This window comes from Sorex araneus, chromosome 1 (genome assembly GCF_027595985.1).
Source record: "Sorex araneus isolate mSorAra2 chromosome 1, mSorAra2.pri, whole genome shotgun sequence".
Lineage (NCBI taxonomy): Eukaryota > Metazoa > Chordata > Mammalia > Eulipotyphla > Soricidae > Sorex > Sorex araneus.
In genome coordinates this window covers 401968913-401991028 of record NC_073302.1, presented here as the reverse complement: position 1 = coordinate 401991028, position 22116 = coordinate 401968913, and the positions used below count along the sequence as shown (strand labels likewise).

The 22116-nt window shown below is 38.8% G+C and overlaps 1 protein-coding gene and 1 long non-coding RNA gene across 2 annotated transcripts in view; one reads left to right on the top strand and one right to left on the bottom strand.

Moving 5' to 3' along the window:
- Positions 1 to 22116, bottom strand: part of LOC129405522 (uncharacterized) — a 107533-nt gene that overhangs the window by 3176 nt on the left and 82241 nt on the right. The window lies entirely within an intron of this gene.
- The window catches only part of PTPN12 (protein tyrosine phosphatase non-receptor type 12), a 73742-nt gene that overhangs the window by 7479 nt on the left and 44147 nt on the right, over positions 1 to 22116 (top strand). The gene's annotated exons all lie outside the window — the stretch shown is intronic.

Genomic DNA, 22116 nt, shown 5'->3' with positions numbered 1-22116 from the left:
GGGATTAGAACCCGGGTTGGCCGCCAAACGCCCTACCCGCTATGCTATTGCTCCAGCCCCTGGTCTCTATGTTTAATATTTTGAAGAATTAGCAATGCACATTCTTGCCTATTTCTGTACTTTATCAATACTTGTTGTAGTCTTTTAAATTTTTTTAATTATACCAATCATAGTATGTGTAAAGTGGTATCTTGTGGCTTGTTTGTAAATTTTCAGACTATCCCAGTAAGTTCGTCAGACATTGCCTTTTAAAGTGAGAGTGTTATTTTCAGGTGCATGCTGTTGAACTAATCCTAGTGATTTTCCAAGTGTTGGTGGTTTAATCAGGATATTCTTTTCTTCTTTGAAGGGTTGGGTGGGTGTTTTGGGGAGTCACTAATGGCTCAGTGCTCAGGGAACCCTGTGATGCTGGGGCTCAAACCTGGGTAGGGGGCTGGAGCGATAGCATAGCGGGTAGGGCGTTTGCCTTGCACGTGGCTGACCTGGGTTCAATTCCCAGCATCCCATATGGTCCCCTGAGCACCGCCAGGAGTAATTCCTGAGTGCAGAGCTAGGAGTAACCCCTGTGCATTGCCGGGTGTGACCCAAAAAGAAAAAACCCAAAAAGACAAACCTGTGTAGGCTGCATATAAGTAAAGTGTCTTAGCTCTTTGGCCCCATATTTAAGATTGTGTTTTCTTTTTTTCTTTTTTTTCTGGGGGGTTGGGGAGAGGAACACCAGCTGTGTTCAGGGCTTGCTTCTGGCTCTATGCACAGAGGTCACACCTGGTGATGCTTGAGGGACCATATGTGGAGTCATTGTAGCTGAAACAACTACATACAAGGTAGTTAAGATTTTCTTAAATATATTTTGATGGGTTTCCAGCTAAGTATATTTATATTGTGACTAAATTTCAACTGGAAATGAACTTTTTAAAGTTAGTTCTTTAGACATGGCTCCAAGGCAGTACACTTAAATTTTGCCTCCTGTTAAGTCTATAGAATGTTTTGTTATGTTCACTTTTAAAATAGCATTAGTATGGACAGAGAAGATAGTACAGCAGATAAGACACTTGCATGTGGCTGACCTGGAGTCAGTGTCTAGTACCCCATATGGTCCCCTGAGCCTTTTCAGGTCTGACTCAAAAACCAAAATAAATAAATTAAAATAGATTTAGGATTTTTTCCCCTTCTGTATTTGACATTTAGTTTGAAAAGGGGTTTTAAAAGGTTGAACTGAAAAACATTAACATTTAGATCCATATAACTTGCTTTGTTCATATGTTAAACACTTCTGTGTTTCTGTAGCATTAGACTCATAAACATTTACATTTCTGATACACTCACCCTGAAAGCATTCAAAGTTAGAGACTGAGAATTAGCTCTGTATCCCCATTGCTTAATATACTTAAGCAATGGCATTTGATAACACTAAAGACCACAGTGTAAGCAGAAGTGATAGGAAATTTTTTTTTTAAATGTGCAACTTTATTTATTTATTGGCTTTTTGGGTCACATCCCGAGATGCTTAGTGCTCTGCACTCAGAAATTATTCCTGGTGGTGCTTGGGGATTGCCAGGGATTGAACCTGGTTCGGCTGGGTGCAAGGTAAATAAACGCCCTACCTGCTGTGCTATTGTTCAGGTTCCATGATAGTAAACCTTTTTTTTTTTTTTTTTTCCGATTTTTGGGTCACACCTGACAATGCTTAGGAGTTACTCCTGGCTCTGCACTCAGGAATCACTCCTGCTGTGCTCAGGGGATCATATGGGACGCTGGGAATCGAATCTGGGTCGGCCTCGTGCAAGGCAAACGCCCTACCTGCTGTGCTATAGCTCCAGCCTCGTGATAGGAAATTTTAATGCTATAAGAGATTTCTTTTTCAGGTGGGTTCTTCAAATGGTCCAAGGGGCTTAGAACTTCATGAAAACTGCTTTTATCCCACCCTCTGTTTTCTAAGTATGCTTATACAACTGTAGTTAACTTTTTAGTATCCACTGAAAAGACAAAAACAAGGTGGGCTGGAGACATAGTACAGGGGTTAAGGTGCATCTGACTCCATTTCAATCCCTGACACTATGAGGTCCCCAACCACTACCTGGTGTGACCCTAGAGACACCTCAGTGACGCCCTCCTGACCCAGTTAGTCCCTAGCTCCTCAGGGCCCAAGCAGCACCACATCCACAGACCCTTGCTTTGAAATGGAGGCCAGTTGGTCAAGATTCATGGGGAACAACCCCAGACTTTTGAGTACCCTTTGGGAAGTCAAAAAGACAAAACCAAACAACAGAGAAAATCAAGATAAAGTTCTAAGCCCTTTAATAAAATCTTTAAAATCTTTTATTCATTATAATATCTTCTACAGAAATATGAAAAACAATGCAATGCATATGTCGCTTGGTACTGGTTATAAGCACTGTATAAGCACTGTCGTCCCATTGTTCATTGATTTGCTCGAGTGGGCACCAGTAACGTCTCCAGTGTGAGCCTTGTTACTTTTTTTTTTAATTGTTATGTTTTCGGCATATCAGATACGCCAAGGGTAGCTTGTCAGGCTCTGCCGTGCAAGTGGGATACTCTCGGTAGCTTACCAGGCTCTCTGAGAGGGACGGAAGAATCGAACCTGGGTCAGCCGTGTGCAAGGCAAACACCTTACCTGCTGTGCTAGAATTCAGGAAAACTTAACTTCTAATTCTCTCTTCCCCCACTTCATGGATCATAATCTGGGGACATTATCTTAAAATATTACTTGAAACAAAAATGTCTATTTTAAACTTTTGGTTTAGATCTTATCAGTAAAATGCATATCTATTACTGACATCTCTCCAAAAGGTGTTACCTTGTTATTTGTGGGTGTTTGGAGAGTGATTACAGTCTAGCTGTTGTTGTCTCCTAGCTTCCAGTTTCTTTCCATATCCTATCCATTCCACCTATCATAATCACTTTCCTAAAATACTTTCAAGTGTTGACATCTGTGGGAAAATAGAGAGCGTATGCCTATAAAGTCAGGAGATCTGTGTTTGAGTCCCAACCAGTGTTGCTGCTCAGTTGCACTTTAAAAAAAATTTCTTATATAGGACTATTGGTTATGATTTTAGTTTTATTCTAAAAAAATGTTTCTAGGGGGCCAGAGAGATAGTATAGCAGGTAGGGTGCTTGCTTTGTACGCGGCTGACCGTGAAGTGATTCCTGAGCACCATTGGGAATGGCCCCAGGAAAACAAAATTAAAAAAAAAAAAACAAACAAGCCTTAAGACTCCCTGTGGCCATTAAAATGATTGGAATTTTGAATGCCTGTGACAGGTGAAAGCATCAGATTCAAAGTTGGTTCTTTTTCTCCCCCTCAGTGTAGTAGTATGTTTATCTTCACAACTTTTTTTCTCCTGACCTCAGTAGTTTTGCCCAGTTGAGATTCCAGATCAATAGAATAAAATCTGTACTTATCTATTATTTCTCAGTATTATGCCGAGGATTGAATTCCTTTCGGCTGCATGCAAAGCATGTGCCTGACCTGCTGTATAGCTCTGGCCCCAGAACATTAAAATTTTAAATCACTACAAATTTATACTGAGAATTCAGAAGCAAAAATATAAGTAATCTTCACTTTTGGAGAGAAATATTTCAGTCAAATTATCTTCAAACAAAGTACTTATTTGCTCCATTGTAAAACTTGCATTTTAATACCATCAAGAAAAAGTCTTACATTATAGTATCTGCTAAGTCAAGTCCAGTGATAGGCAGTTGTCCTAAGCAAATTGTTTCTCTAAATGGGAGAAGACCTCTCCCTGCATTTAATATGTCTGTAGTACTCAGGGTTTTTAGATTCAACAATCAAATCTTGACAGTTACTATCTTCTGAAATCACACAAAAATTTTGTTTCCAGGGGCCAGAGAGATAGTACAGGGGATAAGAGTAAGTTGCTTGTGTAGCTCACCACAGTTCAGTCTCTGGCATTGTCAAGTTTGACCCCCACCAACCAACTCCCCCCCCCACACCAATTTTTTTTGTTTCCATTTTTATAATGTTCTCTTGTTTCTGTCTTGGCTTATGGCAGACATGTAAGCAATTGTTCCCAATAAGATTTTGCTGGAGAATATGGAATGTGGATCACGTTAGTCTCGGACTTTGAGGCATATGCTATTATCTATATTTCCTGTAATAATTGCTTTTAGATGTAATCTGTGTTTAAAAAGCTACTTAATAGCAATTTGGTAGGCTCTGAAAGAATGTGAAAAAGTTTCCCTGGCATCCACCCATGCTTCAAGCATCACCATTTATACAAAATTCATACAAAAAAAAAAAACACCTTGTTGAATACCATATTAATACCAATTCTAAATTCATATTTAGAATTGGTAGTTGAAATTATGAGTCATTTGTCTCAAATTTAACAGCTGAAGGCAGTGTGTGGAAGGGGTTTATGAAACGCCTTTCTTTAAATTACACATTATATGTTTATATATAAACCAGTGGAGGGAGTGGGAGATGATTGATTTATAGTTTTTAGATTCTCAGGACATATATATTGTTAAAAAACCTTAGAACCTTTTGACTATGTGTGTATATATGTATATATATAGATATATACATATATATGAACTTTATGGGGGTGGAGAGATAGTATAGCAGATAGGGTGCTTGCCTTGCACATGGCTGACTAGATTCGATTCCTGGCACATCATAAGGTTCCCTGCTGAGCACTGCAAGGAGTAATTCCTGAGTGCAGAGCGAGGAGTAACCTCTGAGCAGCACTGGGTGTGATTTAAAAACAAATAAATAATGAACTTTGAAAACACGTAGAAATTATTTTAAATTTTTCTGTAGAAGGTCTTGGTCCTCTTAGGACAATATGCAGGTTATCTAGGGAAATTGGGGTTTCACACCTACCGCGATGGAAGACCCAAGACCAAAATAATGAGTATATAAAACTTTCTAATATAGTACATAGAAAGAATTCAATAATAATTCATAGTACTCTAATAGAATTCAAGACTTATCAGGAAAGCCCAGATCTGCCCCATAGATTAGCAAATAGGCTATTTGGGTTAAACAGTGAAATAATTTGTACAGTTGTTTACATAGATAAAAGACTTGAGATATAGAAAACAAAAGTTTCAATGATATAAAGAAAAGAACTGGATTTTATGAGAGTAACAGGGTGGCAAGTAAAAATAAGCTAAATAAGTCCAAACAATAGGAGAGGAGATGAACAACCTCTGTATTTCTGACTATTTTGACCAGCAGTATTTATATTTCATCACTGTTATATAACTATTATATGACTTGGTTGGTATGAAGGGTCTTTCGGGGGCAGCAGTGGAGGTGGTGGAGGGACTGTACCCTGTCAGACATGGCTCTCAGGCCTCCAGTATGTAAAGCGTAGTCCTTTGAGCTATCTCTTAAGCTCCATAAATGAACCTTTTTATTTAAAATTTTTTTTTGGGGGGGTCACACCTAGCGATGCACAGGGGTTACTCCTGGCTCATGCACTCAGAAATTACCCCTGGCTGTGCTCAGGGGACTGTATGGGATGCTGGAAATCGAACTCGGGTCCGCCTTGTGCAAGGCAAATGCCCTATCTGCTGTGCTATCGCTCCAGCCCCCTTATTTTTATTTATTATTATTATTTTTTAATTTTTACCCAGCAATGCTCAGGGCTTCTTTCTTTCTCAGTGTATACGGACCACCAATAGCAAGGCTCGGGGCACTCTATGCATTGTCAGGGATTAAACCAGATCAACACACTGGGTTTGAAGTGATAGTACAGTGGGTCTGGCACTTGCCTTGCACATGGCCAACCAGGGTTTGTTCCCTGAGCTCTCAGGGAGTGATCCCTGAGTGGGAGCCAGGAGTAAACCCTGAGCACCCGGAGCACTGTTGGGTGTAGCTCCCGAACCAAAAATAAATAAAAAGAAGCAAACGGTGTTGGCACTTGCATGTTTTGAGTTTTCCATAATGTGAATGAGCTATTTTCAGCCTACACTTTTACAACAAATGTAAGAAAGGATTTCTAGCCTTCATGCTTCAATTACTAGGGGAATAAATTTTTCTACATACCTTTTCCCTTCGTGATGTACATTTGATGTATTCACAAGTCATAGGTGTTAGATAAATACTAAGGGAAGGGGCAGAGCGATACAGTACTGGCAAGTAGCAGGAGCTTGTCTTGGACACTATTAACCCAGATTTGATCTTTGGCGCCCTATATGGTCCCCTGAGCCCCTCAGGATTGATTCCTGACCTCAGCGAGGGGTGACCCCAAGACAAAAACATTAAGAGCCAGAGATAGAACAGCAGGTAAGGTGCTAGCCTGGCTAGCCTTGCATATGGCTGACCGGTTTTGATCTCCACCACCACATACACTCCCCCAGCATCACCAGGACTGAGTGTGCCCCTTCCTCTCCCAGAAGAATCTAGTTTAAAAATTAAGACCAAATAGGAGGTGGGATATCCAGAGAGATAGTATAGATGTTTAGGAGTAAGCCCTAAGCACCTGTTTGATGTTGCCCTAAATATTAATTTAAAAAATAAAACTGATGGTCTTGTTAAATATTTTCCAGTTAGAATGTTGCTGGGCTGAGTTTTACAAACCATTATCAAAGCAGGTGCATTTTAAATTACATGATGTTGCTTAGGCCAATAGTAGCATTCTTATTAGAGGGAAATTAAGCGACAAAAATAAGAATAGGATAAATTTTCTGAATTGCAGAAAAAGATTTTGCCTAGTTGCAACCTAGTGTGTAGGTTGCAGTCTATAAAAACTAGCTTAAGTGAGAAAATATGTATACTTAAGACGCTGTGGATGAGCTAGGTACCAAGAAATGAAGAGCCATCTAATTTATAACCTAAATGACTCCTCTCTTCATTTTTAGTCCCCTCTTTTTCTGTAGTTCTGTAGTTTTTCATATTTTTCATGAATCTCTCTGTCTTTCTAGAGCTACTCAGGATACTATGTTCTTGGTACTTCTTTTACTCGTACATGTTTTTGACTCACTGTTTTGGGCAACATCTGTAAGAATGTTAGTAAGAATTAGTAAGAATTCAACTCTAGTAAGAATGCTAGTTTTGGCCTAAGCAACATCATATAATTTAAAAAGCACCTCCTTTGATAATGGTTTTGTAAAGTTCAGCCCAGCAACATTCTAACTGGTTGGTAAAGAAATCTATTATGATGATGAATCATTCACTTGATCTTAGTTTGGTGAAACAGTTCAGAATGACCAGAATTACTACATCTCACATTCTTTTCACCCGGCAGTGCTCAGGGCTTATTGCTAAGCTCTGCACTCAGATCATTCCTGGCAGTGCTTGGGGACCATATGAGATGCCAGAAGGAGCAGACCCAGGTCAGCCGTGTGCAAAGCAAGTGCCCTACCCTCTATACTAGCGCACTGGTCCTAGATCTCACATTTATATTCTTGAAATAATTGATCAACTTGCCAGTGGTACTTTGCAGTAGGAATATGTGAAATTGAAGAGGGTAGGGGGTTTATTCACATGTGTATGGAAGGAATTTAAGGAAAGAGGAATGGTTCACAAACTAGGCAGACTGCCCAAAGAGTAGTACAAAAATCCTTGAAGAAAAATTGGGAAATTTTTTCCCTACTATTTTAAGATTTCAGCCCAAATAAATTCCACCCACATTCTTACTGAGAAAAGGAAAAAGAAAATTTACAAAGAGTCCTTGTGATTTGATTTGGAAGAATGTTCTGACTTTGGAAGAGTAGCATTTCTCATATCCAGCACATACCAAATACCGGACACAATTTTTAGGTTTTTGTATGGAAGTTACAAAATTAAGCTATAAGCTGCTTATTTCTAGTATCTAGATTTCTGTCGTACATTTTTAGTGTTAAGATATGGAGCCAGAGCATTATCTTATAAGGAAATACTGTTGTACAGATTAATTTTAATCAAAATATTTTATTAGTCATTCTCCCTCTCCCTCTTGTTGTTGCTGCTGTGGTATTACATGGTCAAATACACATGTGTTTGCCAGGGATTGTACGCATGACCTCAGTACTCTTTTTAGTTATGGTCCTCATAGGTAGGTGTGAGATGTCAGATGTAACATAGTGTGTTGGGTGGCTCTGGGTGTCCCAAATAGCAGAACTATGGGATTGGGTCAGGCACCCCCAGGGACCTATCTCAGGCCTTCATGCTTGCAAGGCAGATTACCACCACCCTATCCCTCAATCCCCCCCTCTAGTTATTCTTTATTGATCCCTTGTACATTTGATATATATGCATATATATATATACCCACATATATATACATGTGTATATATATAGTTGTTATTATACATATATATTAGTCTTTTTTTTTTTTTTTTAGTGAGGGGCTCACCTAACATTGTTCAGAGCCTACTCCTGGCTACTCCTACTCCTACTCAGGCATCTCTTTAGGTAGGGTTCAGGGTTCTATATGGGGTGCAGGGGATGGAACCCAGTTTGGCCCTGTGCAAGTCTGTTCTCTAGCTGCTGTACTGTCCTTCAGCCCAAGACTTAATATTTTCATTATTAAAAATTAATCTGTAGTTTGGGGCTGGAGTGATAGCACAGTGGGTAGGGCGTTTGCCTTGCACGCGGCCGACCCAGGTTTGATTCCCAGCATCCCATATGGTCCCCTGAGCACCGCCAGGAGTAATTCCTGAGTGAAGAGCCAGGAGTAACCCCTGTGCATCGCCGGATGTGACCCAAAAACAAAACAAAACAAAAAAATTAATCTGTAGTTCTTCAGAATTGTATAGAATTTAAGTAGTGTAGTGCTATGTTTCCCTAGTTGTCAGTGTTCCCGTCTCTGTGCTGTATGTGCCTACCTTTTTGCTGTCCTTTGACATATTAATGCTTAAGATTTTTTAGTATGTTTTCTGAATGAGAATTAGAGCTAGATCAGGATGTACTGTGTAATTCAAAATTTTCCTGCCATTAATTTACAGACTGAAGCAGTAGTACAGCAGGTTGGACACTTGCTTTGCATGCAGCTGACCCAGGTTTGATCCCTGACATGCCATATGGTCCCCCAAGCACCACCACGAATAATTCCTGAGTGCAGGGCCAGGAATAACCCCTGAGCATCACCAGGTGTGGCCCAAAAAACAAATAAATTATTTGAATAAATTTAAATGTCCTGTATGTTTATAGTTTGTAATTCTTCTCATAAAACACATATAGATGTCAAGGAGGAATATAGAATAGTTGGATATCAATAATAGGGTTTTATAATTAATTATGTTTAGATATTTAAACATAATTAATTATGTTTAAATAATTATCTCTAAATCCATTCATAGCTCTGTTGGGTTTACCAAAAAGTGTCATTTAAAAATTACTTTCAAAATTTGATGGTAGGTTATTTGTTAAATAGAAATTGGGATTTGATGTTTAATTTACCAGATACTTTGGTCTTTTTATAATTGTGGAAAAATAAAGAGGATAGTTATTTTAATAGTTCAAAAGCCAATGACAGACTTTTCTGTAAAAGTCAGCATTCAAAGAATTATTTGTTGTCAATGGTAAAATGAAGGCTGAAGATAAGCCTTCTTAAATGAGTAGTCAGGTAGACAATGACTAGCTCAACTTTCTTCATTCCTTTAACCCCCCACTGAAAGCTGATTTGAAGCTTTAGAAATCTGCAAGCTATTTTCTAGTTTGTTTAAATTGTATTTGCTCAAGCAGTTTTCCCTATATATCCTAGACATGTCTAGTAGATAGTTTATAGTAGTATCATTGTTTAAAGTATTATGATTATCATTCCTGGCAATGCTCGGGACCGTATGGGGTGCCAGATCAGATCAGCCACTTGCAAGGCCAGTGGCCTACCTGGGACTATTGCCCCAGTCCTCATTTATAGCTTCCCCCCACCTACTTTACAATTGGCTCACATGCTATTTTTCATGTTCTTATGTCCTAAGGAAAATATAATTAAGTATTTAGAATTATGAAATAATCTTATTAATCTTGTAAAAATAAATAGAGTATTATTCTACAGTTTGTGGGGAGAGCAGTGGGGTTGGGGGGCAGAGTTCCCAAGGGCTCTTCAGGGGACCCTATAGCAATATTTGGTCAGCTGGACTGAGGATTCAGTGCTAGGGTCTGAGTATAAATGCTGCTTGGGCCCTGCAGTGCCTGGGATTTAACCTGGATTGTCCTGTGCCTTAGCCTGACTATCTCCCAGTTTTACAGTGATTAATCTGATGCTCCAGGTCAGCTTTTTTCTTCTTCCCTCCCATGCTCTACATTCTTGTGATGACTGGTATTTTTTGAAAGTGTAATTTAGCCTACAAGAAGTATAACATGGAGGTGGGAGAGATAGTACATGTGTTAAGGTATTTGCCTTGTATCCTACTGACCCCAGTCATCTTGGTACAGAATCTCTGGTACCACATATGGTTCCCCCAAATACCATCAGGGATCACATAGTGAGCACAGAGCCAGGAATACCCAAAGAAACCCCTCCTGTGGCCCAACTCCCCCACAATAAAAATAAATGAGTCCATTAAAAAGTATGGGATTAATTTTAACTAGTATATTTAATTTTCTTTCATTGCTTTATTATATGCCAGTTTTTATATTGTTTACATGCCATATGTTATAAATCATGTTTATGCCATGGTCTAATATTTTCAAATTTATTTCAAAATTATTTCAACTTCCATTTTTTTGTTTTTTAAAAATTATTTTTTATTTTTTATGAACCACTGTGAGATAGATACAGACTTACAAACTTTTGTGCTTATGTTTCAGTCATACAATTATCGAGTAACCATTACTTCACCAATGCCCATTCTCCACCACCAATGTTCTCAGTATCCCTTCCACATCCCTCCCCACCCCCCCACCTCCCCATGGCAGGCGGATTCTCTTTTTACTCTCTCTCTTTAGAGTGTTGTTATCTGCAATGCAGGTATTAAGTGCTCATCATGTTCGGTCTATAGTCTACTTTCAGTGCACATCTCCCATCCTGAGCAGGTTCTCCAAGCATCCTTTACTTGGTGAACTGCCTTTTCCCCAGCATGTGAGGCTGGCTTCCAAGCTGTGGAACAATCCTCCTGTTCCATGTCTCTACTATCTTTGGGTGTTAGTCTCCCATTTTGTTATTTTATATTCCACAAATGAGTGTAATCTTCCCATGTCTGTTCCTCTCTTTCTGACTCATTTCACTTAGCATGATACTCTCCATGTTAATCACTTATATGCAAATTTCATGACTTCATCTTTTCTAAAAGCTGCATAGTATTCCATCGTGTAGCTGTACTAAAGTTTCTTTTAGCTAGTCATCTGTTGTTGGGCATTACGGTTTTTTCCAGATTCTGGCTATTGTAAACAGTGCTGCAATGAACATACGAGTGCAGATGTCATTTCTTCTATACTTTTTTGCATCTCCAGGGTATATTCCCAGAAGTGAGATTGCTGGGTCAAATGGGAGCTCGATTTCTAATTTTTTGAGATATGTCTATACCATTTTTCTTGTTTTTAATGAAGATTTAGAACACTTTAAAATAAAACGTGGATTAAATAGTTATTTTACTTTTAAAATGTTATTAAAATGTATAAAAAATTGTTTATACAAAAACAATTTATGGAAGGAATCATCACAGGAGGTTATGGAAGGAAAGAAATGATCAGACAGAACATGTCTTACACATGAACATTAATAAGTTAAAAAAATAAGGTAAGCATATTTTTGTAATATATTTGAGTCTAGACCCAGTTGTTGATACTTTTAGTATATTATTAACTTTTTAGTATATTATTTAAGCTACTGTCACTTTTAGCTTTCTTGTCCATAAGATAGTATTAATGGTGTGAGGGTTAGTAATGATATGAGTAAAAGAGACAGTGTCTTGATTTCACGCTTTGTGAATAGAGGTTCAAAAGTTTGGTTCTAATTTTAGTAGCTTTCATAAATTAAAAAAAAAAATAACCAAGACGTATAAAGCCAGATGTTTTACTAAACCATCGCTTTTACTTATTCATTGACTATGAACTGTTCTTACCGCTGAAGACTACAACTGTTCACGGGAGCTTCACTTTTTTTTTAATTGAATCACCAAATTACAAAGCTACAAGATTACACATGAATGAGAAGGTTAAATTCTACTGACAAGAGAATAATAAAGAAGTAAATGTATAGTAGATCAGATGTTAAATATTATGACTATGATAATAGATAATAGGTAATAGTAGATCAGATGTTAAATATTATGACTATGACAATAGAGCAAATTAAGGAGGACAGAGAGTGTATCAGTTATGTATTATCATAATAACATCAAAACTTTGGTTGGTTTATAATTCATAAAATATTTTTACATGTTGGTTGTCAGATAGACAGCTATTGTTGATCTTGACTAGGTTCATTTATGTTTCTGGGGGTCAGCCTGCCTGTGACTAAGATGACTGGGATTACTTGTCCCTGCCCCACGTGTTTCTCATTCCCCAAAAGGCTTCCTGGAACATTCTCATGGTCATGGCAGAAGTGAGAGTGAGGGAAAAAATATCCAAGACCTGTCTAGACTTGGATCTGGCACTGTCCATTCTGTCACATTTTATTGACCAAAGCAAGTTAAAATGTCACTTTAAGAGGTGATGAAATGGATTTCACCTTTTGAGTTAGAAGAACTATGGTTTTAGTACTGGGAGGGTTGAAAAAAAAGTGTTATTAATAAGATAACACTTTTTTTTTTAACCTATCATTCAATGTGGTAGGCAGAGGTTATTATATAGAATAGTTAAGATAATTGAATCAAGATTTGAATCAGTGAAGAAATGAACCATTCAGTTATCTGTAAGAATAATATTCAGACTGAGGACACTAAGTGCTCTAGGACCTGGGTTAAGAGAGTGTTGACAGAGTATCAGGGAACCCCATGTACTTGAACAGAATGGGCAAGGACGAGAGTAGGTAATTTTATAGTAGGATTGGGACTTAATAGTAGACTTGATCCTTGTAGATCATTGTGAACACTTTGGTTTTTACTTTTTTTTGGTTTGGGAACCATTTGGTTTCATTCTTAGATATATTTTTAACTTACATTTTAACAGAATCACATTGGCTGTCATATACAGAATAAGTGTAGAGAGGTAAGGATAGAAGTATTTGCAAGAGGCTCTGAAGACAATGACAATATATATTACGAGGAAATCTGTCCTAAGAATCTGTCTCATATAGCATTCATTGACAAAACATGGTGATTTTAGTGTGAGAGGAAGAACTTAGGTGGATACTATTAAAATGATGAGATGGGGAATACAGGAGGAAACATGAGTTTGAGAAACTGTTAATGAGATTAGTGGCAAACGTATTGCATTTGAGTTGAATTTAGATCTTAGGCCATCATGTTAGCCCTACAGAACTCAGATTTTATATATATATATGTACATATATATGTACATATATAAATAATATATATATAACTCGGAGAGCCCAGCAAGCTACTGAGAGTATCCTGCCCACACGGCATCCTGTTGCTTATCCATTTGTTCGAGCGGGCACCAGTAACGTCTCTCTTTGTGAGACTTAGTGTTACTGTTTTTGGCATATCCAATATGCCATGGGTAGTTTGCCAGGCTCTGCCATGCGGGCGTGATACTCTCGGTAGCTTGCCGGGCTCTCCGAGAGGGGCAGAGGAATCGAACATGGGTCAGCCGCGTGAAAGGCAAATGCCCTACTGCTGTGCTATTGCTCCGTCCCATATAATGGATGATCATTGAACTTGGAAGATGGTGAGATTTAAGTGTCTAAGGATAGACTTTCATTGTGAGAGAGCCTGACTAGCGTGTTGAGGAAAATGGGGTGAGGAGTTTTCAGAAAGAATGAGGATTTAATTGTGGGTTTGACCATTCTTACCTGGATTTCTTTTTTTTTTTTTTTGGCCACACCTAGAGGTGCTCAGGGCATACTTTTGGCTCTGTGCTAAGGGATCACTGCTGGCAGGTCCAGGAGACTATGGGATGCTGGGGGTCAGACGTGGGTCTGCCACTTGCAAGGCAAATGCCTGACCGACTATATTGTTGCTCCAGTCCCAGGTTTCTTTTCTTTTCTTTTTTTTTTTGGCTTTTAGGCTCACACCCAATGATGCTCAGGGGTTACTCCTGGCTCTGCACTCAGGAATTACTCCTGGCAATGCTTGGGGAACCATATGGCATGCCAGGGATCAAACCTGAGTTGGTCACATGCAAGGCAAAGGCTTTGCTCCAGCCCCTGTTATTTTTAACCTTGTTTGGTTTTGGAACCACACCCAGCTGTTCTTAAGGCTCTTCCTAACCTTGTTCTCATGGTCACTCCCAGTGCTGCTTTGAGGATATTGCATACCCAGAGTTGAAACTGAGCCTTCCTCCCACATGCAAAGCATATACTCTAGCCTTTTCTAGTCATCTCTTCTCTTCCCCACCCACCAGGGTTTTTTATTTCCTTTTCAAAAAACATTTTTAATTGTAAAATGTAAATAAGGCCATCTTAATCATTTGTAAGTGTGCAGATTATTAGCTTTAAGTACATTTATGTTGTTATGGAACCAGCTCTTTCATTTTGGAAAACTAAAACTATATACTCATTAAGCAACCTTTTCCGTTTCCTTTCCCCTCTGGTCTCTGGCCACCATTATTCCGCATCATTCATTCAGATCAACAAATTTGACAACTCTAGATACCTCATTAAATGGAATCATATGTTTGTCTTTCGTGGCTTATTTTGGGTAACATAATGTCCCTAAGGTTTATCCATGTTCTAACATGCCACATATGTAACATATGTCCTTTTAAAGACCAAATACATTCCATTGTGTATTTATTTCAAATTTTGTCTCTTTGTTCATTGGACACTTGGGTTACTTCTTCCTCTTGGTTACTGTGAGTATTGTTTGAACAGGATTGTACACATAATCTGTACAAGATCCTGCTTTCAGGTCCGTCTTTAATTTTTTTTTTTTTAAGGTATGGCAATCCTGTTTTCCATAGTGGTCGTGCAGTTTTATATTCCTCCAGACAGTGTGCAGGGGTTCCAGTTTCTCTACATTCTCACCAGCACTTGTTCTTTGTTTCATAGTAGCCATTGAAATGTGTGTGAAGTGATACCTAATTGTGATTTTGATTTTCATTTCTCTTTTGATGAATGGCATTGAGAGATCCTTTGAAAGATGCATGTGAGCATCTTTCCTTTTATTTGTTGGCTGCTTTATATCAGAGTGTTTCTGTATCCTTTATCATTGCAAAGAATCAGTTGATTTATACAAGTTAATTATAATAAAATTTTGTGATAAAATTTTAAAGAAAAATGCTCTTGTCACATAAGATGGCCTCACAATTTTAGTTTAAGTAATAATTATTTCTTGAGGTGGTGGGATTTGGGCCATACCCAGCAGTGGTCAGAAGTTACTTCAGGCTCTGCCCTCATTACTCTTTGTATTTCCCCTGGTGGGCACCATATGGGATGCCAGGGCTCAAACCCAGGTTGGCCATGTGCAAAACAAACATCCGACCTGCTGTGCTATCTTTCCAGCCTTTAAATAATAATTCTTAAAATTAGCCAGAGTTACAGTTATTTACCCTTTTTTTCCCTTTAAGATTATTACTAGTTTGATATGGCTTCTGTTTTAAAATTTCTGCTGGACAGGGGCTGGAGTGATAGCACAGCGGGTAGGGCGTTGCCTTGCACATGGCCGACCCAGGTTCAAATCCCAGCATCCCATATGGTCCCCTGAGCACCGCCAGGGGTGATTCCTGAGTGCATGAGCCAGGAGTGACCCCTGTGCATTGCTGGGTGTGACCCAAAAAGCAAAAAAAATAAAAAAAATAAAAAAATTTCTGCTGGACAGGCTGGAGCGATAGTACAGTGGGTAGGGTATATGACTTGCACACAGCTGACCCAAGTTCAATCCCTGGCATCCCATATGGTCCCCCATGCAGTGCCAGGAGAAATTCTGAGTGCTGAGCCACGAATAACCCCTTAGCATTGCTGGGTGTGACCCAAAAAGCCAAAAAAAAATGGTTTTTGCTGGAATAATACTGGTAAATTAGAGATTCAACTTTGACCTAGGGTCTTTGTTTGTTTGTTTGTTTGTTGGGTCACACCTGGCGATGCACAGGGGTCATTCCTGGTTCTGCATTTAGGAATTACCCCTGGTGGTGCTCAGGGGACCATATGGGATGCTGGGAATCATACCTGGGTCGGAAAGGCAAACGCCCTACCCGCTGTGCTATCTCTCCAGCCTCATGACCCAGGATCTTGTTGTAAAATGTCAACTTTTTCTTGAAAATTTTGGCTTATTTTGATTGAGGAATTCTAAAGTATCTCTTTTAAAAAATTAAGAAATCTTTGTAGATTATATTTACAAGTTATTTTTAGCTTTGTATTTTTTTTTTTTTTTTGCTTTTTTTGGGTCACACCTGGCGATGCACAGGGGTTACTCCTGGCTCTGCACTCAGGAATTACCCCTGGCCTTGCTCAGGAGACCATATGGGATGCTGGGATTTGAACCCGGATCGGCCGCCGCGTGCAAGGCAAACGCCCTACCCGCTGTGCTATCTCTCCGGCCCCCTAGCTTTGTATTGTTTTTATATGCAGAAATATTTATGGTTGTATATAAATACATAGTAGGTTTATTTTATGATTGAAATTTGAACTTTTTATTTGATTTTTATATGTTGTACTGCTTATTATTGCAAAGAAATAATTGGATAAATCATACTGTTGCTTAACTTGGTGCAAATTCTGTCATAGTGGTGTGGTCTGGTCTTTCAGGACCAAGTCTAAAATATTCTTCAACGAAGTGCCCTTTCAAGGAATCTGAATGTTTGGCCTAAATAGCCTCCATTTCATTTCCCCAGAGAAATACACTAACACTTCCAAAAGTTTTTATGCATTAATAGGAAAAAATAACCCAGCAGATACCTTAATTTAACATTTTACATATTGTTAGAGTTGAAGAATTGTAATAGGAAGGTGGAGAAATTAAGTCACTATTGGCTATATAACACAGCTTCCGTTGTCTGTATGTAGAGTAATATTGGAAGGATTAAGTACAATATCAATAACAATTTAGTCTGCCATTTAAATTTGGCCCTTTTTTTTTCTTTTGGGGGGGAGCTGGAGGGTCCTAATCTATACAAACTTGCAGTGTACATTAAGAATTACTTTCTGACATAGCCAGAGAGATAGTTCTTGCATGCAGCAGAACTGACACGGTATAAAGTCTCCAGGTTGGCTCCAAAACCCAAATAAAATAACTAAATTAAAAAATACAATTAAATAAATAAATGGGGTGAAATATAACATTATTTTCTGAGGTTTTTGAAACAGAAACTGTGGATAGCTGTGAGCACTGTGATCTCCAGTATTTATCCTACTCAGGTATGACACTAAAATCTAAGGGTGTAAACAAAATGGGACTAAAATACTCTTTGAGAGAGTTGGAACAATAGTACTGTAGGTAGGTTTGCCAGGCATAACGCTGACCCTGGCACCCCAGATGGTCTCCCCAGCACGGCCAGGAGTGATCCCTCACCACAGAGCAGGAATAAACCCTGAGTACATACTGGGGTGGGCCCAGAATAAAACCAAAAAAAACTTTTTGAGAACAAAAAAATTGGCAGTAATTAAGTATAAAGATATTTTAGTTACTTCCAATAATTCAGTTAACCTGTAGCTGCTAATAAAAATTTTTCCTTGAAGGGGTTGGAGCAATAGCACAGTAGCTAGGATATTTGCCTTGCACGTGGCCGACTCGGGTTCGATTCCCAGCATCCCATATGGTCCCCAGAGCACTGCCAGGAGTAATTCCAGAGTGCAGAGCCAGGAGTAAACCCTGAGCATCGCTGGGTGTGACCCAAAAAGCAAAAAAAAAAAAAAAAAAAAAATTTTTTTTCCTTGAAGTCCTCATCTGTTAATGAAAGTTTTATGTTCTCGTTTCTGGTTTTACATAAAGGCATTCACTATACTGAATGTTGTACAGGATGCTTTACTTGGTGCTGTAATGAACACAGTACATTTCTACTTCTTGACATTTATTTGCTTATAGTAATTTTCATATCCAGTAAACGTTTCCTTTACCTGTCATTCATGGACGTTCTTATTTTTACTCAAAATTTATCATAAGGTACTGAAGACATAGTTTAGAGGTTAAGGTGCTTACCTCCACAGAACTGATTCTCGTTCAATCTCTGGCACTGCGTATGATCCCTAAGTACCTCCAGAATTGATCCTTGAGCAAAGAGCCAGGATTAAGTTCTGAGCATGGTGCTCCCCCCAATAAAAAAACAACCAGAAAGAGGGATACATTGTAATGAAAGAAAGAAAAATACATTTGACCCTTTATTAATGAATTTTTCTTCCTCCTTGACAGTGGGATCAGAAATAAGAGTAAAGTGTAAATCTCCGGAAAAAAATGTTTATTTTTTTAAAGTTGTTCAAATATTTGATTACATTTAATTTTCAAACACCAGTCCCACCAGCATTATACCTTCCCGCCGCCATATTTTCATCTTGAATCCCAAACCCTGCCCCCAAAGCAGAAATGAAGTAATTTATTTGTATTGCTTGTTATGGATAATCCACTAAAAATGGTCCGAAAAGGTTTCTTAGAGGAAAGTGTGTTAAGATGTGTGTTTCACCCAGGAGCCATTAAGCCCTTCTATAAGAGATCAGTAACATGTTAAAGTTTGAGCCTATGTGCATGTATACACACACACACACACACACACACACACACACACACACACAGAGCACTGTGGTACTGTCCTCCCGTTGTTCATTGATTTGCTCGAGCAGGCACCAGTAACGTCTCCATTGTGAGACGTGTTGTTACTGTTTTTGGCATATCAGATATGCCATGGGTAGCTCGCCAGGCTCTGCCGTGCGGGCAGGATACTTTTGGTAGCTGGCTGGGCTCTCCGAGAGGGATGGAGAAATCGAACCCTGGTCTGCCTTGTGCAAGGCAAATGCCCTACCAGCTGTGCTATCACTCCAGCTGTATACATACGTATATGTACATATATATACATATATAAATATATTTCTCCCTAAGATTGGTTGCCTTCTACTTGAAATCCAGTCAAATGTGGTGTACTACTCTTGTTATATTAGTGGTGCAAAGTATGTGATGTCACAAGGCCATGAATGTGGCTGCACGGTCCAGGAATAGATTCACTCATGAGTGAAGCGTGTGGAAAGCAGCTGTGAGTATGGCGACAGTTGTATTCACCTCCAGAAAATTTTAAGCCTAAATGGTTAAGGCGAAGGTGTCATAAAAAAAAAAGGACAGAGACATTTTTTAAAAATTGTGTTGCAATATTTAGTAAGCAGTTTGAATATAGAATGAAGAGAACATTTAGGACTACAAATAGAGATTTTAAACTATTTATAAATGTAATAGTTAAAGGCCATGTTAGAGAAGGCATATGCTTGCTAGAGGTGAAATTCAAGACTAGTATAATTCCGTGGAGAGGCTGGAGCAGTGGTACATCACGTAGGGCACTCGGCCTTGCACCCAGCCAATTCCAGTTTGATCCCCAGCATCCCATATATGGTTTCCTGAGGACTTCAAGGAGTAATTCCTGAGCATAGAGCCAGGAGTAACCCTTTAGCACCGCCAGGTATGACCCCTAGAACAAACAAATGAAAAATGAATAGTTCCATAGAGAACACAAATGTTTAGGTATTAGGCAGTTTAAGAGCTAGAAAGCTCTAATTAGTGGAGTAAAGAGACAAGTAAGAGACAGTTATTTCATAAAGTCTAGGAAAGGAGGTTTTTCAAAGGAGATTGGTCATCTATATACAGTGTTCTCTGCAATTACGGCTTTTCAAATCTGATGCCCTTTTTGCAAATTATTGCTAAGTAATTAAGGGAAGAATGAAGTTTTGGGGAGGGCTAGTCATGAATTAATGGTTCACTAGAAAGTACTGGCTTCTCTAGAAAGTTGGCTACAGCTTTTGTGGCAGTCTGGCCTAGCAGAAAATAATTTGTTTTTATTTTAGTGGTAAAATAATGAATTGGGCTTCTCTTCAACTGCAAAGATAGTTTTTTTTCTGTGACCTATCTTTTCAGAGATAATAGGAATTGGAGGTTATTTCTTCTTTGTGAACAAACAAAAAGTACCCTCCCCAATTGCACCCATGGCTATTACTTCCCACCCCATCATTCCAGTGAAAAAGACATTTAGTGTGCTAAAGTTACTTAAAAATAGTCTCAATCTTACCGTATGTTCATATTACATATGATGGAATAATGTTTAATGATGGATTGTTTTGGGAAAAATTGAGAGTCTGGACTTCATTGGTGTTCCCCCAATGAAGAAATGGGAGACTAAGAGGGAAGAGTACTATATTAAGATAATTCTCAAGTGAAGGTTGGAATAATTAGGAGCCATAGCCAAACTCTAAAACCAGATTTTGGGGGCCTGGAGCCATAGTACAGTGGGTAGGGCATTTGCCTTGCACACAGCCGACCTGGGTTCGATTCCCAGCATCCCATATGGTCCCCTGAGCACCGCCAGGAGTAATTCCTGAGTGCAGAGCCAGCTGTGACCCAAAAAGAAAATAAAACCCCAAAGATTTTGGAGTTTCTGAGCCATTTACCAGCAGACAAGGAGATAAATTATTTGAAGCTGGTACTGACTTGGAAAATGCAAAACCAGAGGTTGCATGAGTTAAATGAATTATTTGTGGAATGGAGAGATAGTTCCAGAGTAAGTACTCATGCATGGAGGTACATGTTTGAGCTTATCACCACATGGTCCCCTAGTATTGCAACAAGCAATCCCTCAGCACTGAAAACTGCCAGTACTAGCACTGCTGGGTGTGGCTCCATGGCAAACAAAAAAGCAGTAAGTATGTACATATATAGTTCATTTGTCACAGGTTATGCTGATAGTAGCCTGTAGTAGAAAATAGGCTACATTTTCATGGAATTTGTGTTCTATTAGGAATGGCACATGTTCATATAAAGTAATTACATAGCTGGAGTATGCCTTAGATTAGAAGTGTATTTAAAAAAACTGTGGGTAGAGATGAGGAAACAGTTGGAAGGAAGTGGAAGATGGGGGTGGTTGCTAATACTGGTTTCAGAAAATGTTTCTGCAAGATGATTTTTATATTGAAGCTAGAGGAAAGCAAGGAATTTGCTTGGCATGCTAAAATTGAAATAACTGAAGCATAGAAATCAACACGAACAACAAAAACAAAATTTTGATAGCCTAAGACCTATTTACTTACTTTAATATATGTCCTTTCCGTCTTAAATTCCTGACTTAAATTCAGTAAGGAAGCACTGTTACATAGTTTTGAAAAAGGATGTCAGGAGGGTCCATGGATATAGTACATTAGTAGAGCATTTGCCTTGCATGTGAAAATTCCTAGGTTTGATTCCCAGCACTTCTTTAAAAAAAAAAAAAAAAAAAGACCAGGGCTGGAGAGATTGCACAGTGGTTGTAAGATGTTTGTCTAGCAAAGACTGACCTGGGTTCTATCTCCAACACCTCATATAGTTCTCTTGTGTGCAGAACCAGGAGTAGCTCTGAGCACAGGCAGGTATGGCCCGGGGAGGGGGGGAATGGAAAGAAGAAGAATGGTATGCAGCAATAGGTGAAATAGATTTTGAAAGGGAGAATTGTATATTTTAGTTAAGAGCAGTCCATTGCTAGTTGAAATCAACTCTTTGGTTATTTTAATTATAACAGTTATTGTTAGTGGTATGCTTATTTTTGCATATTTTGTAAAGATTTAAGAATAGCCAAATGATAGTAAACTGATTTTACTACTCTTACTTTGTATTGGATTTTACTTTTTTGAGGGAGGGGGGGTCACACCTAGCTCAGGGATTATTCCTGGCTCTGTGCTCAGGGAGGAAGATTTGGAGTGCCAGGGCTCAAACCTGGGTCAGCTGTATGCAAGGCAAGTGCCTACCTGCTATACTACCACTCCAGCCCCTACAATTTTTTGGGGGGGAGAGGGAGCTTCACAGTTACTCAATTTTTATGGTCGAGCTAAATTAGGATTACAATTAAATTGCTTTCGTTATCAAGAAAAATGTTTCAGGCATGAAATTAAATGTTTTGGGTACAAAACTTCATTATTTAACAATTATTACTGCATGCCAAATATGTGCCAGACTTCCTCCTACCTTTTAAACTTGGGATAG